Source organism: Eptatretus burgeri, chromosome 15, assembly GCF_056783735.1.
Source record: "Eptatretus burgeri isolate ZD-2024b chromosome 15, Ebu_testis_v1, whole genome shotgun sequence".
Lineage (NCBI taxonomy): Eukaryota > Metazoa > Chordata > Myxini > Myxiniformes > Myxinidae > Eptatretus > Eptatretus burgeri.
Window position 1 is genome coordinate 41,618,864 of NC_140975.1, and position 12,810 is coordinate 41,631,673.

Genomic DNA, 12,810 nt, shown 5'->3' on the forward strand with positions numbered 1-12,810 from the left:
GAGTTAGCTGTGAGAACTAGGATAGAAGGGTAGCATAGAACAAGTGGGGAGAGTGAAGAGGCATTTTAACACCCAACAATATCCAAGGTAACTAAAAAGGACAGGACTGGATATTTAGCCTGTATTAGACCAGTTTTGATATTCGGTAGTGAGATGTGGGGAATGAGGCACAAGGAGTAGTTGTGGTAGTAGTATTTCTGATTATTGGATTCCCCCTAACCCTGTCTCTTTTACCTCTTTTTTTTTTTTGTTAGTTGTTGGTTGATTTGTTCTTTTTCTGTTTCATCCCAACCTCTTCTTGCTGTGTTCCATTCAGCTTGTGTGCAGCTTGTTCATCACCCCCCCCCCATGTGTCCCCCTTTCCATTTTGTTCCCTTCCATTTTGCTTGAGCTCTTCCACTAGCCTTGACAAAAACGTAATATGTGCCTACTTTAAATCAAGTTGGATAATTCGATCAAATTGGAATATTTAAACTTTAATAAAGCATCAAGATGATTGTTGTTAGCTTTTGATTCAGTCAGAGAAAAGCAAAGTCAAAATACATGAAAACGGTGGAAACTGGAAGGGCACTCGATAGAGAACATACCTCCGCCAGGTAATGCCAGATCCACGAGAACATATCGGGCCCAATACATTTTTGAAATATCATGCTATACAGAACTATATCGTGTTTGTCCCTATCTCTCAATGGCGAAAAATCACTTTAGAAATTAAATAATGCTCGTATCTAGATCCGGATTTGGATCTTCACCAAAATCGAATCAATTCGTCCGTGCCACACACCCAACCTGTCCAGCAAGTTTCGTCCGAATCCGTCCGCAACTTTTTGAGATATCGAGCTCTTTATCTGTTTAGCCCCATCTCAAGGCCCTGTCACACCTTGACGATTTAGCCAACGTATGCCTGACGTATGCAAAATTGGGCTAAAACGCCGGCACACGTCGAATACGTTATGGGTAAGTTTGTATACGTTAAGAGCACGCTGAAAAACACTGCCATACGTCGTAGTACGCTGGCTTTCATCGTTGTACTTTGCGGTTGTCCTCAAATTTTAGCTTGCTCAAAATTTTACGACGTATGCCTGCGTATGACTCACACGTTCCGCTACGCTGGCCATAAGTTGTAGTCATGTTATGCGATCGTTGACACACGTCGACACACGTTACTTGTAAGTTACTCATAAGTCGAAACACGTCGAGGTAATGATTAGCGTACCTGAAACTTATTTATAACCTATGAGTAACGTGTTGTAGGCACGCTACACGATCGTTGACACACGTTGAGGCACGTTATGCGATCGTTGACACACTTCGAGGCACGTTACTTGTAAGTTATTCATAAGTCGAAACACGTCGAGGTAATGATTAGCGTACCCAAAACTTATTTCTAACCTATGAGTAACGTGTTGTAGGCACGTTACATGATCATTGACACACGTCGAGGCACGTTATGTGATCGTTGACACACGTCGAGGCACGTTACTTGTAAGTTACTCATAAGTCGAAACACGTCGAGGTAATGCTTAGCGTACCCAAAACTTATTTATAACCTATGAGTAAAGTGTTGTAGGCACGTTACACGATCGCTTGACACACGTCGAGGCACATTACTTGTAAGTTACTCATAAGTCGAAACACGTCGAGGTAATGCTTAGCGTACCCAAAACTTATTTATAACCTATGAGTAACGTGCTTTGAACCAATGTGTAACGTACCTCCAATGCATATTGATTTATGTAGACGTATTTGATTGACGTCTTCCGGACGACCACAGAACTTACCGAACGTGTTTCTAATTTACAGCTACCGTATAATGGCGTATTGGCAGCGTTTAAAAAAAACAAAACAACAACAATAACTTCCGATATTTCGTCACGTGCCGTTACATCACGTCCGATTGCCTCTTCAGTTTGCTCATGTCTTATTCTTAGTTCCTCCTCTGTGAATATTTTCTATTTGAGGATATTGTCACATCGACGTCGAAACTTAAAAGCAAATGTCCGAATATATTTTAAAATTCGTGATAGACGATAAAAACAACAATAACAACTTCAGATATTTCGTCACGTGCCTTCATGGAGCCAAGGAGAAAAAAAATGTGCCTTGACGGAGAAAATAAGTTTCGGGTATGCTAAACATTACCTCGACGTGTTTCGACTTATGAGTAACTTACAAGGAACTTGTGTCGACGTGTGTCAACGATCGCATATCGTGCCTACAACTTATTCCCAGCGTAGCGGAACGTGTGAGCCATACGGCGAGTACGTCGTAAAATTTTCAGCATGCTTGAAATTTCACGACGTACTAAACATACCACGGAATATGACAGCGTACTTCATCGTTTTTCAGCGTGCTCTTAACGTATACACAACTTACCCATACCGTATTCGACGTGTGCCAGCGTTTTAGACACATTTTTCATACGTCGGCATACGCTGGCTAAATCGTCAAGGTGTGACTCCGTGGTTGACACTTCCAATTCTCAGGCGGTTATGATTTAAATCGGCGTGCGGCAGGTTTTTAACAGGCTACGCCACAAGTTCGTCGGCGATACATGCAGCACGCTATGCCGAAGTTAAACCATCGTTGGGCATAGGTTGTGAACGCCGACAACAGGCTAAGCATTCGTTGGTATAAGTTATCTATAAGACAACGAAACGTTCTGTGCCCGTTACTAATATGTTATGCATACAACCAACTCGTTATGAATACGACCAAAAGTTTACAAAAAAAAACCCCTCAAAACTTCACCGTACGCCAACATTTTACATACATTTTTATACGTTGCCATTGCTGGCTATATCGTGAAGGTGTGACAGCACCTTCAACGGTGAAGAATCACTAAAAAAATTCTCGTAGTCTGATCCGGATTCGGATCTTCACCAAAATCTAATCAGTTCGTCCTTGTCACACCTGTGACCTGTGACCAAGTTTCATCCGGATCCGTCCACAAATTTTTGAGATTTCCTGCACACAGACAGACAAACAGACAGAGAAGGGTGAAATCATTACCTCCTTTACCTTAGGTGACGGAGGGACTGGAACGGTGGTCCGAAGAGGGCATACCTCCACCAGGCTGACCAGTTTACGTTTTGTATCCCACCGATTGGCCATATCCGGATCTTCACCAAAATCTATTCAACTGGTCCTTGTCACACATCGAACCTACCCACCAAGTTTCATCCGAATCCATCCATAACCTTTTCAGATACCCTGCTCACAGACAAACATGGGCGATTACATAACCTCCATCAACCTTTGGTGACGGAGATAAGGACGGAAACACCAACAGCAAGGGTGGAGGGACACTTGAAGGAAGAATGGGCGAGGGGAAGGAACACCCAGAAAATGACGTCTGAGCCCAGAGATGGACGTTTTAAACCGGGAGCAAAAATTAACTCGGGAGTGCAACATGCCAGTGATGGGCCAAGTGGCCTCATATCCCTGTTTAAAGTCATCTCGTGCGGCCACTTGTTGGACTGTGTCGTCCCGCGGAAACTTTGGACCCTTTGCACATTAATTCCCATTTCAGCATACGGAAAATAAATATTTAAATGCAACAGGTTCGATTCTGCCGGACAGATCCTTCAAACACGCAAGCGCAGTCCAAGGAAGGGCCCTCTCCAGGCCGATGGAGTCACATGTGACGTACGACTCGAGATGGACAAAAACAAGTGCCGATAATTCACGTTTTTACATCAATTTGTTGAAGGATGGAAAGTTTTAAAATTGTGACATTGACCTTCCGCGTGTGAAAATAATGCGATACCAGCAAACTTCTGGGAAATCTGGATCGTGGGAATGCGTGATGTGATGACATCTACCTGAAACGAGCCGCAGGTGCCCGTTTTGTACTCTTTGGGTACAGCGCTTTATGTCGATCGGTCTGCAGTGCCTTGTTTGTTCGTGTGCGCCTCATTTTGTGTACTTACCACGAGCTTATTAGAGAACATTGTACTTTACGGTAATTCTACATATCGACGGTCCCCTGTGCCAGTGCGCATGCGCAGCCTGAGCCGGAGCCAGGGATGTTGGGGGTGTTTCAACCTGTTCAATACTTGTTTGATTATTGTCGTTCCACGCTAATAAAGTGGTCGAACAAATTGAACTCTGTTCTTATTTATAATCAAACAACTTGATGCAGTCGAGTAAGGATCGTCGGTGCTGAGGAGGACACGACTGGGTGAAAACGGACCACGAGAACGTCGACAGTGAGTTTGGATTTCTCGGGTTCTGTACCCAATCTTCGCCCCCAGGACACTGTACACACGTGTGTATCACCGAAAATAGAACGTTTACTCCAGAATAACTGTTCCTATGGCGCCGGTGGAAGCCGAGTGCCCGATCGAGGGTTGTGACTATATGGCTACACACGCAGAGGCGGCAGTGGTGGCCGCCATGTTGAGTATACACGCCACTGTGCATCAGCCGCCCCCAGGGCGGCGAGCTCGAATGCCAAGATGGAGAAACTCAAGCGTCCCTCCATAGCACTGGCCGGAACGGGCGAGGCCTGGTCGTACTTCATAACTGGGGCTGGGGCTACAAAACAGGTACTAAGCTTGTCGGACCCGACATAGTCGCGCAGCTCCTGGAGTGCTGTGAGGAGGAGCTGAGAAAGGACCTCACTCGCGCGGCGGGTCGGAGCCTCGTGGGCAGCGATGAAGAAGACGTCCTCGCCGCCATGAAGGCACTCGCCGTCCGGACGGAGAACACGATGGTAGCTCGAGTGGCCCTGTCTAACATGCGGCAGGGACACGAGGAGCCCGTCCGGTCGTTCCACGCCCGCATCAAGGGGCAGGCGGACACGTGCAAGTATGAAATGAAGTGCACCAAGGCGGGGTGCGATCAGGTCAACGACTTCACCGAAGAGATATTGCGCAACGTGGTTGCCCGTGGCATCGCGGACCAAGCAATACAACTTGACCTACTCGGTGAGAAGAACCAGGACATGCCATTAAAGGACATGATAGAGTATATCGAGGCCAAAGAGTCTGGAAAACGCCGGCATCGCGCCTGCTTGACACTCAGAGCACGGACGCGATCAGTAGTTCGTATCGGCGGGGAAAGCGACAGGACGTCCGCGCCAGAGTAGGAGCCAGGCCGGAAAACGGAAGGCCAAGCCCGAAGGAGCATGCATCTACTGCGGCGAGGTGGGCCACGGCAAAACGCCTCAATGGCGCACCAGACGCGCCGAGTGCCCCGGATACGGTAAAAAGTGCCGGAAGTGAGACCGCCAGAAACAACACGACAAGGCGTGCCGGGGCGTCCGACCGGCAAGAGCCGCAACTAAGGAGTGCGAGGGGATGTCCGACGAGCAGCCGGCACGCTTCGACGAGCTATGCCCGGACACCATGGCCAGCACAGAGGACGAAATGCGCACGCTTCCCTCGCTCCCCACCTGTACGATGATATGTGCGATAAGTGGATGAAACGCATATCCGACCCGCAGCCATACGTCAACCTCACTCTCACCAAAGCGCGAGGATTACAAAGCGCTGGGTTTTAACCTCCTGAAACACACCCGCGGTAACCCTACCCGCTATGGCAGACACGGGGTGCCAGAGCTGCCTGATCAGCATTAAAGTCGTCCAACAAATGGGCCTGAGTACCGAGGGACCTCATACCTGTATCCATGACCATGAAGGCCGCAAACAACAGAGGAATTCGTATCCTCGGAGCCGTGGTAGTCAGATTCGCCGGTAACAGTGATGACGCTCGGAGATTGGAGACGCGCCAAATCGCGTATGTGACGGACTCTTCAGACCGCATCTTCCTCTCCCGCGCGGCCTGCATGGACCTGGGAATGATCTCGGACAGATTCCCGACACTCGGAGAGGTGAATCTGACAACCTCGGAATTGTGCGACTGCCCGCGACACGCGGAGCCGCCGACCAAGCCGACCGCACTCCCATGCCACCCACCGACGCCAACAGAGAGGCACTACAGTCACATTTACTCAGGATGTATGCTCAGAGCACATTCAACACGTGCCCACACCAGCCACTACCGAGAATGACCGGCCCGCCACTACGTCTTATGCTCAGTGAGAACGCGACACCGGTTGCCCATCACACTCCTATCTCCGTGGCCATACATTGGCAAGATGAGGTAAAGCAGGCCTCGACCAGGACGTTCGGCTCGGCGTGTTGGAGGAAGTACCCATCGGCACGCCGGTGACATGGTGTCACCGCATGGTAATTTGCGCGAAAAAGAATGGCAAGCCGCGACGCACCGTCGACTTTCAGGCCTTGAACAAGCATGCGTTCCGCGAGACCCACCACACCCAATCCCCGTTCCACCAGGCGAGACGCGTACCTAACGGGAAGCGCAAGACAGTATTCGACGCATGGAACGGTTACCATAGCGTCCGCCTACACGAGGACGACCGCCACAAGACGACCTTCATCACTCCATGGGGCGCTACCGGTACCTATCTGCCCCACAAGGGTATATGGCATCGGGGACGGTTACTCACGACGATACGATGAGATCGTGGCGGACAGTGGTAACAAGACCAAGTGCGTAGATGACACGCTCCTATGGTCAGACACGATTGAGGGGAGCTACTTCCAGGCGGTCCAATGGCTGGATATATGCGGCCGGAATGGAATCATCCTCAACCCGGAGAAGTTTGTCTTCAGCGCACCCACGGTGGACTTCGCGGGCTTTACCATCACCATGACCGACGTGCGACCGTGCAGCCGCTACCTGGAAGCAATCCACGATTTCCCACAACCGCGTAACATCACCGACGTCAGATCGTGGTTCGGGCTTGTCAACCAGGTGGCATACGCCTTTAGTATGGCCGAACGAATGCAGCCATTCCGGAAGCTCCTGAAAAGTGGAGAACGCTTCCAGTGGTCCATGGAGTTAGAGGACATATTCCGCGAGGGTCGAAAGACGTGATCGTACAAGAAATCGAACACGGTGTCCGCATATTTGACAAAACTAAGCCAACATGCATCGCCACGGACTGGTCGAAGGAGGAATCGGATTCTGGTTGCTTCCAAAGCACTGCCGATGCGTGCCAGTTGACCATTCTGCTGCACTGATGGATGGAAAATAACCCTAGTCGGCAGCAGATTTACACACGCGGCAGAATCCAGATACGCGCCCATAGAGGGCGAGGCTCTCGCAGTCGCGGACGCCTTGGACAAAGCGCGTTACTTCGTACTGGGCTGCGAGAACCTGATCGTTGCGGTAGACCACAAACCACTGCTGAAACTCCTTTCGGACAGAGCACTTGACGACATACCCAACCCCCGCCTCAGGAACCTCAAGGAGAAGACCCTGCGTTATCGCTCCGCATCATACATATCCCGGGCATGAAGAACAAGGCGGCAGATGCCATGTCGCGCAGGCCAGTTGGCACCACGCGACCTCCACTCATGAACCTTCCAGATGACAATGCCACCATAGCGGACCCACCTCCAACCAAGCACGCACACCGACGTCCTGTCCCTCCTACGCCAAACTGAGCCGGAGTATGACGACGACGTCGAGGACAACCTGGCATGGTGTGCCGCGCCTCGAATCATTGCGATCAGTAACATGGGATCGCGTCAGGGAAGCCACTAGCAGCGATGGCGATATGCACATATTGGAGGGAATGACAATGAACGGCATCCCCGACTCAAAAATCGAGATGCCAGAGACAATTCGCGACTATCACCAGTACCGCGAGAACATTACATCGACAGATGGAGTGATCCTATACAAGGACCGAGTAGTCATACCACCCTCACTCCGCGGCGATGTGCTGAGCGCCCCCACACGCTGCCCACCAGGGCGTATCAATGATGACCGCCCGCGCAGAATCCCTCTGTATTCTGGCCAGGCATGTCGGCCGACATCAGCGCCACTCGGAAAAACTGCGAACACTGCCACCGGATGGCACCATCACAGCCTGGAGCGCCACCAACTCCACCTATTCCGGTCGTTTACCCCTTTCAGGCAGTGTGCTCGGACTTCTTTGCACACAGGGGTGCACACTACCTTGTGACAGTGGACAGATACTCGAACTGGCCGATCATCTCAAAGTCGACGGGTGGCGCCGCCGGACTCATAAACCACTTACGTCGCGCCTTCGTGACGTACGGGACACCAGAAGAGCTCGCGTCGGATGGGGACCGGAGTTCACCTCCACCGAGACCAGGTCATTCCTGCACAGATGGGCGTACACCACCGCTTGTCATCGGTGGCCTTCCCCTCACAGCAACTGTCGCGCGGAGATTGGAGTTAAGACAATGAAACGACTTATCACGGACAACACCAGCCCGCAGGGAGAACTTGACACTGACGCTGTGCAGAGAGCGATACTACAATATCGTAACACGCCTGACCCTGACACGAAGATCTCCCCGGCAATGTGTGTCTTCTCGGCCGCCCGATACGCGATTTCATCCCAATTATCCCCGGGAAGTACAGACCGCACGACACTTGGCATGAGACCCTGAAAGCGAGGGAGGGAGGCCCTCCGCAAACGTCATATCCGCACAGCCGACACCTGGGCAGAACACACCAAACGCCTTCCGCCACTTGCTGTAGGGGACCAAGTCCGCGTACAGAACCAGACAGGATTCCACCCAAAAAAATGGGACAAGACAGGCAGTATCTTGGAGGTGCGCCAACACGACCAATACGTGATCAAGATCGATGGCTCGGGCAGAGTCACACTTCGGAACAGGAAATTCCTGCGCAAGTTTAGCCCAGTTCGCAATGACCAGCTGCCACCCCGGTCTATCTATGATGATCTAGCAACCCGCATCACTGTACCTGCACCCGTTGTAACACCGCAACTGCCTGACCTCGACAGCGAACCCGTGACATCTGCGACGCCAACGGGGCCCACGCCGGCACTGACGTCAGTATGCACACCCCGGCGCAAGACGACACCCGTTTTAGACACACGCCAGCAGCACCAGGACGAGGCACACCGAGGCACGCGATCCTTCAGACGCCACCATCGGCCCCTGAAACCCCGAGAGCCCCATCCCCACTGGGGCCCGATGTGACACCACCAGCACCAGCGATAGGTCAACGCCGATCCACCAGAGCGACCAGCGTGCCTGCCTGGCACAAGGACTACTCCATGGAATAGTCACACGATGGGCGATATAAACTTTTGTTCATTCATTAAACTTAATATTTTCTCAGCCTTTATCTATTAACATAATAAAGACTCGGAGGGAGATAGAGAACATTGTACTTTACGGTAATTCCACATATCGACGGTCCCCTGTGCCAGTGCGCATGCGCAGCCTGAGCCGGAGCCAGGGATGTTGTGGGTGTTTCAACCTGTTCAATACTTGTTTGATTATTGTCGTTCCACGCTAATAAAGTGGTCGAACAAATTGAACTCTGTTCTTATTTACTTATTACACTTGGTTTCTTTTTCATTGCTGTTTAATTACCCTGATGCATTTAATGAACTATTTTGAATTATTCATATTTTCCTTCCAGTTTGAATTTGCACTTTAGAACCAATGAACTATGACGCACAATACATTTATGTAGAAAAAAAAAAAATATATATATATATATATATATATATATATGTACAATGTACATACGTGTACACCAATCCTTCCCAAATCCATATCCAGGCGATTCATGATGTCATAGTCTGACGCTGGAAGGAAGAGAGTTTTCAGTTTTTACTGTTTTTTTTTTATCTTGATTTTTTTTTTGTTTGTTTTCTTGTGTTTGTCCAGACGATATCTCAGCCATCCTCGGAAGCTGAAATTTGGGGACAGAAGTGAAAATATTATTTGGCAAAAAAAACAGTATATTTCTTTATTTTTTGATTAATCAATTCATTGATTAATTACTTAACGATTATCGATTTATTAATTACTTATTACCTCCACCACCGAAGGTGAAGGAGGTTAGGCCAAAAAAAAAAAAATGTTGCATTGGCGTAACCCGCCCGACCCTAAAAATTCCGCCGACCCTACGTTTTTTTTTTTTGTTTTTTTGCTATCGAAAAATTTTGCCGACCCTATTTTATTGCTATTTTTGTTGTTTTGCTATCGTTTTCAAGTATCTTGTTGATTGCGATCGCGATCGCAAAAACCCGGAAGTGTTTCGGACAGAACCCGCCGACAAAAAGGGTGGTACTCGAGCCGGGGGAGATTTTGGGAGGGATTTATTAGGAAAAAATAAAAATAAAAATAAAAAAGATCCCGACCGACCTACCCTTTTTTTCAGTGACCCGTTACGCCAATGCAACATTTTTTTTTTTGGCCTTATGTTTTCAACATTTGTGTGCAGGATATGTTAAAAAGATGTGGACGGATTCCGATGAAATTTTGTGGAAAGGTTGGGTGTGTGACAAGGATGAACGAATTAGATTTTGGTGAAGATCCGGATCCGGATCCGACTACGACAATTTTTAAAGTGATTCTTCACGATTGAGAGACTGGGCCAAAAATGATATAGAGTGCGATATCTTAAAAAGTTGTGGACAGATTGTGACGAAACTTGGTGGACATGTTTGTTACGTGTGTAACTGGGAATAATTATTTCAATTTTGGTGAAGATCTGAATCCGGATCTAGATACGGGAATTTTTAAAGTGATTCTTCACCATTGAGAGTTAGGGCGAAACTAATATATAGCACAATATCTCAAAAAATTGTGAACGGATTAAGATGAAACTTGGTGGACATGTTGGGTGTGTGACAAGGAAGAATTGATATAATTTTGGTGAAGATCCGGATCCAGATACAAGAATTATTTGATTTTTAAGTGATTCTTCACCATTGAGAGACAGGGCCAAAAACGGTATTGTACTGTATAGCATATTTCAAATATGTATTGGACCCGATACGTTCTCGTGGGTCAGACATTACGTGGCAGAGGTGTGCGCTCTACCTAGTGCCCTTGTTTGTTTTATTTCTCATCCTGGCAATATCACGGGCACCTTTTGAGCTCGGAAGCAGATATTTGGACACGACAGTGAACAAGTGATTTGGCTATAAAGGGTATTTTTGATTTATTGATTAATCAATTTAAGTTATTTAATTTTTCAATTCATTACTTAATTTTCAAAAAGTTACAGATGAAACACTGGTGGTTTGGAGAGCCAAATGAATAAGAAATTAATTATTTTACGATTATTATTTATTTATTTTAATTCTGCAATTAATCCATTTATCAATCAGTTCTTGTACGCCATTCCTCCCAATTCTGACTTCATGAGCTGAAAAGTGGAATCGCTGGGTGGAAAAGGCTCCCCGACGATGTCGCGTGCTGGAGGATTTGTTATTTATTTATTTGGCATCGGCACGGTGTACTTTGAGTGTACCTGTACTTGTTATATATATATATATATATATATATATATATATATATATATATATATATATATATATATATATATATATATATATATATATATATATATATATATATATATATATATATATATTGTTTTTACTAAATATGTGGTCATTTTATTTTAAATAGCTTGCAGACTTCAGAGCTATTGAGTCAAACTGGTAAATATTCCATTGGAACAAAACGACTGAGATTTCCCTTTTGAAATCCTCCAAATTGGCTTCTTTTGACAAACAATCCCCTTTTTGTGCGCAAAATCGAAGTTCATGGAAGAGCAAAGTAGCGGAAGGGAAAAAGGCAATGAACTCACAATGAAGGTACAGGTGACCGCAAGGAGCAAGGGAATGTCAGGCTTCATACGAAAGACGTCAACAATTGACCGTATCCTTGCTCTTTGGGTCCTCACCGAACGCAGACGAGAGTTACGGCAGGGGATGCTTGCAGCATATGTTAATCTCTGTAAAGCATTTGATTCGGTGAATTGGGATGCCCTCTGGAGGATTCTTGGTCTTCATGGGGTGCTACCACAACTGATCAATCTCAAGTCTGAACTATACTCTGGAACTGAGAGTGCTGTTAAATGTGGTGATACCATCTCTGACTTATTTCCAGTTGTTCTTGGAGTTTGTTAAGGGGTGTATACTGGCCCCCACACATTTCAGTGCTTGTATGGACTGGATTCTTGGGAGGATGTTGAGAGATCAAGCTGCGGTGCATCATTTGGGAATGTCAAGATCTCTGACCTTAATTTCGCAGATGATGCAGTCATCTTTGTGGAGACTCTGGATATCCTTTTGGGGTCCCTCGCGGTGCTGAATGAGGAGTCTGAGCCGCTGGGATTATGGGCTTCCTGGGTCAAAACTAAGATCCAGGCTTTCTATGACATCTTGGATGCTGCTATCTTGTCTGTACCTGTTTGTGGTGAGGATGTTGAGGTCATGAAGAGATTCACTTACCTTGGCAGTGATTTCATGTCTTTGCTGGCGGTGAGCCAGAGGTCAATAGTCATTTGGGTCAGTCCCAGGGAGTCATGGATTCACTGGAATATGGGTGTGGTGCTTTCGGTACCTGTCCAAGAGGATAGAAGTCTGAGTCTTCAGGTCCTTGATGCTTCCACTCTTGCTCTACGGATGTGAGACTTGGACTCTGACCAGGGATCTGAGGTGAAGACTTGATTCCTTTGGTGCCAGATCTCTTCAGAGAATCCTTGGCTATCACTGGTCAGACTTTGTCTCCAACGAGCGGTTGCTGAGAAAGACTCAAATGAGATTTGTTACCTGCATAGTCCGTGAGCGTCAGCTGCGGCTGTATGGACATGTGGCTCGTTTTCCTGACGCTGATCATGCTCACCAAATTCTCTCAGTGAGGGAGTCTCATGAGTGGAGAAGGCCAATGGGCTGACCACGTGCCTCGTGGTTGCACCACGTTTATCAGCATCTCAAGCAGATGGGGATGGGTCAGGCATCTGCCT

General features: G+C 47.7%; 1 protein-coding gene across 6 annotated transcripts in view; it reads left to right on the plus strand.

Annotated features, from left to right (window-relative positions):
* The window catches only part of LOC147012031 (phosphoinositide 3-kinase regulatory subunit 5-like), a 325,466-nt gene that overhangs the window by 141,132 nt on the left and 171,524 nt on the right, over positions 1-12,810 (plus strand). The window lies entirely within an intron of this gene.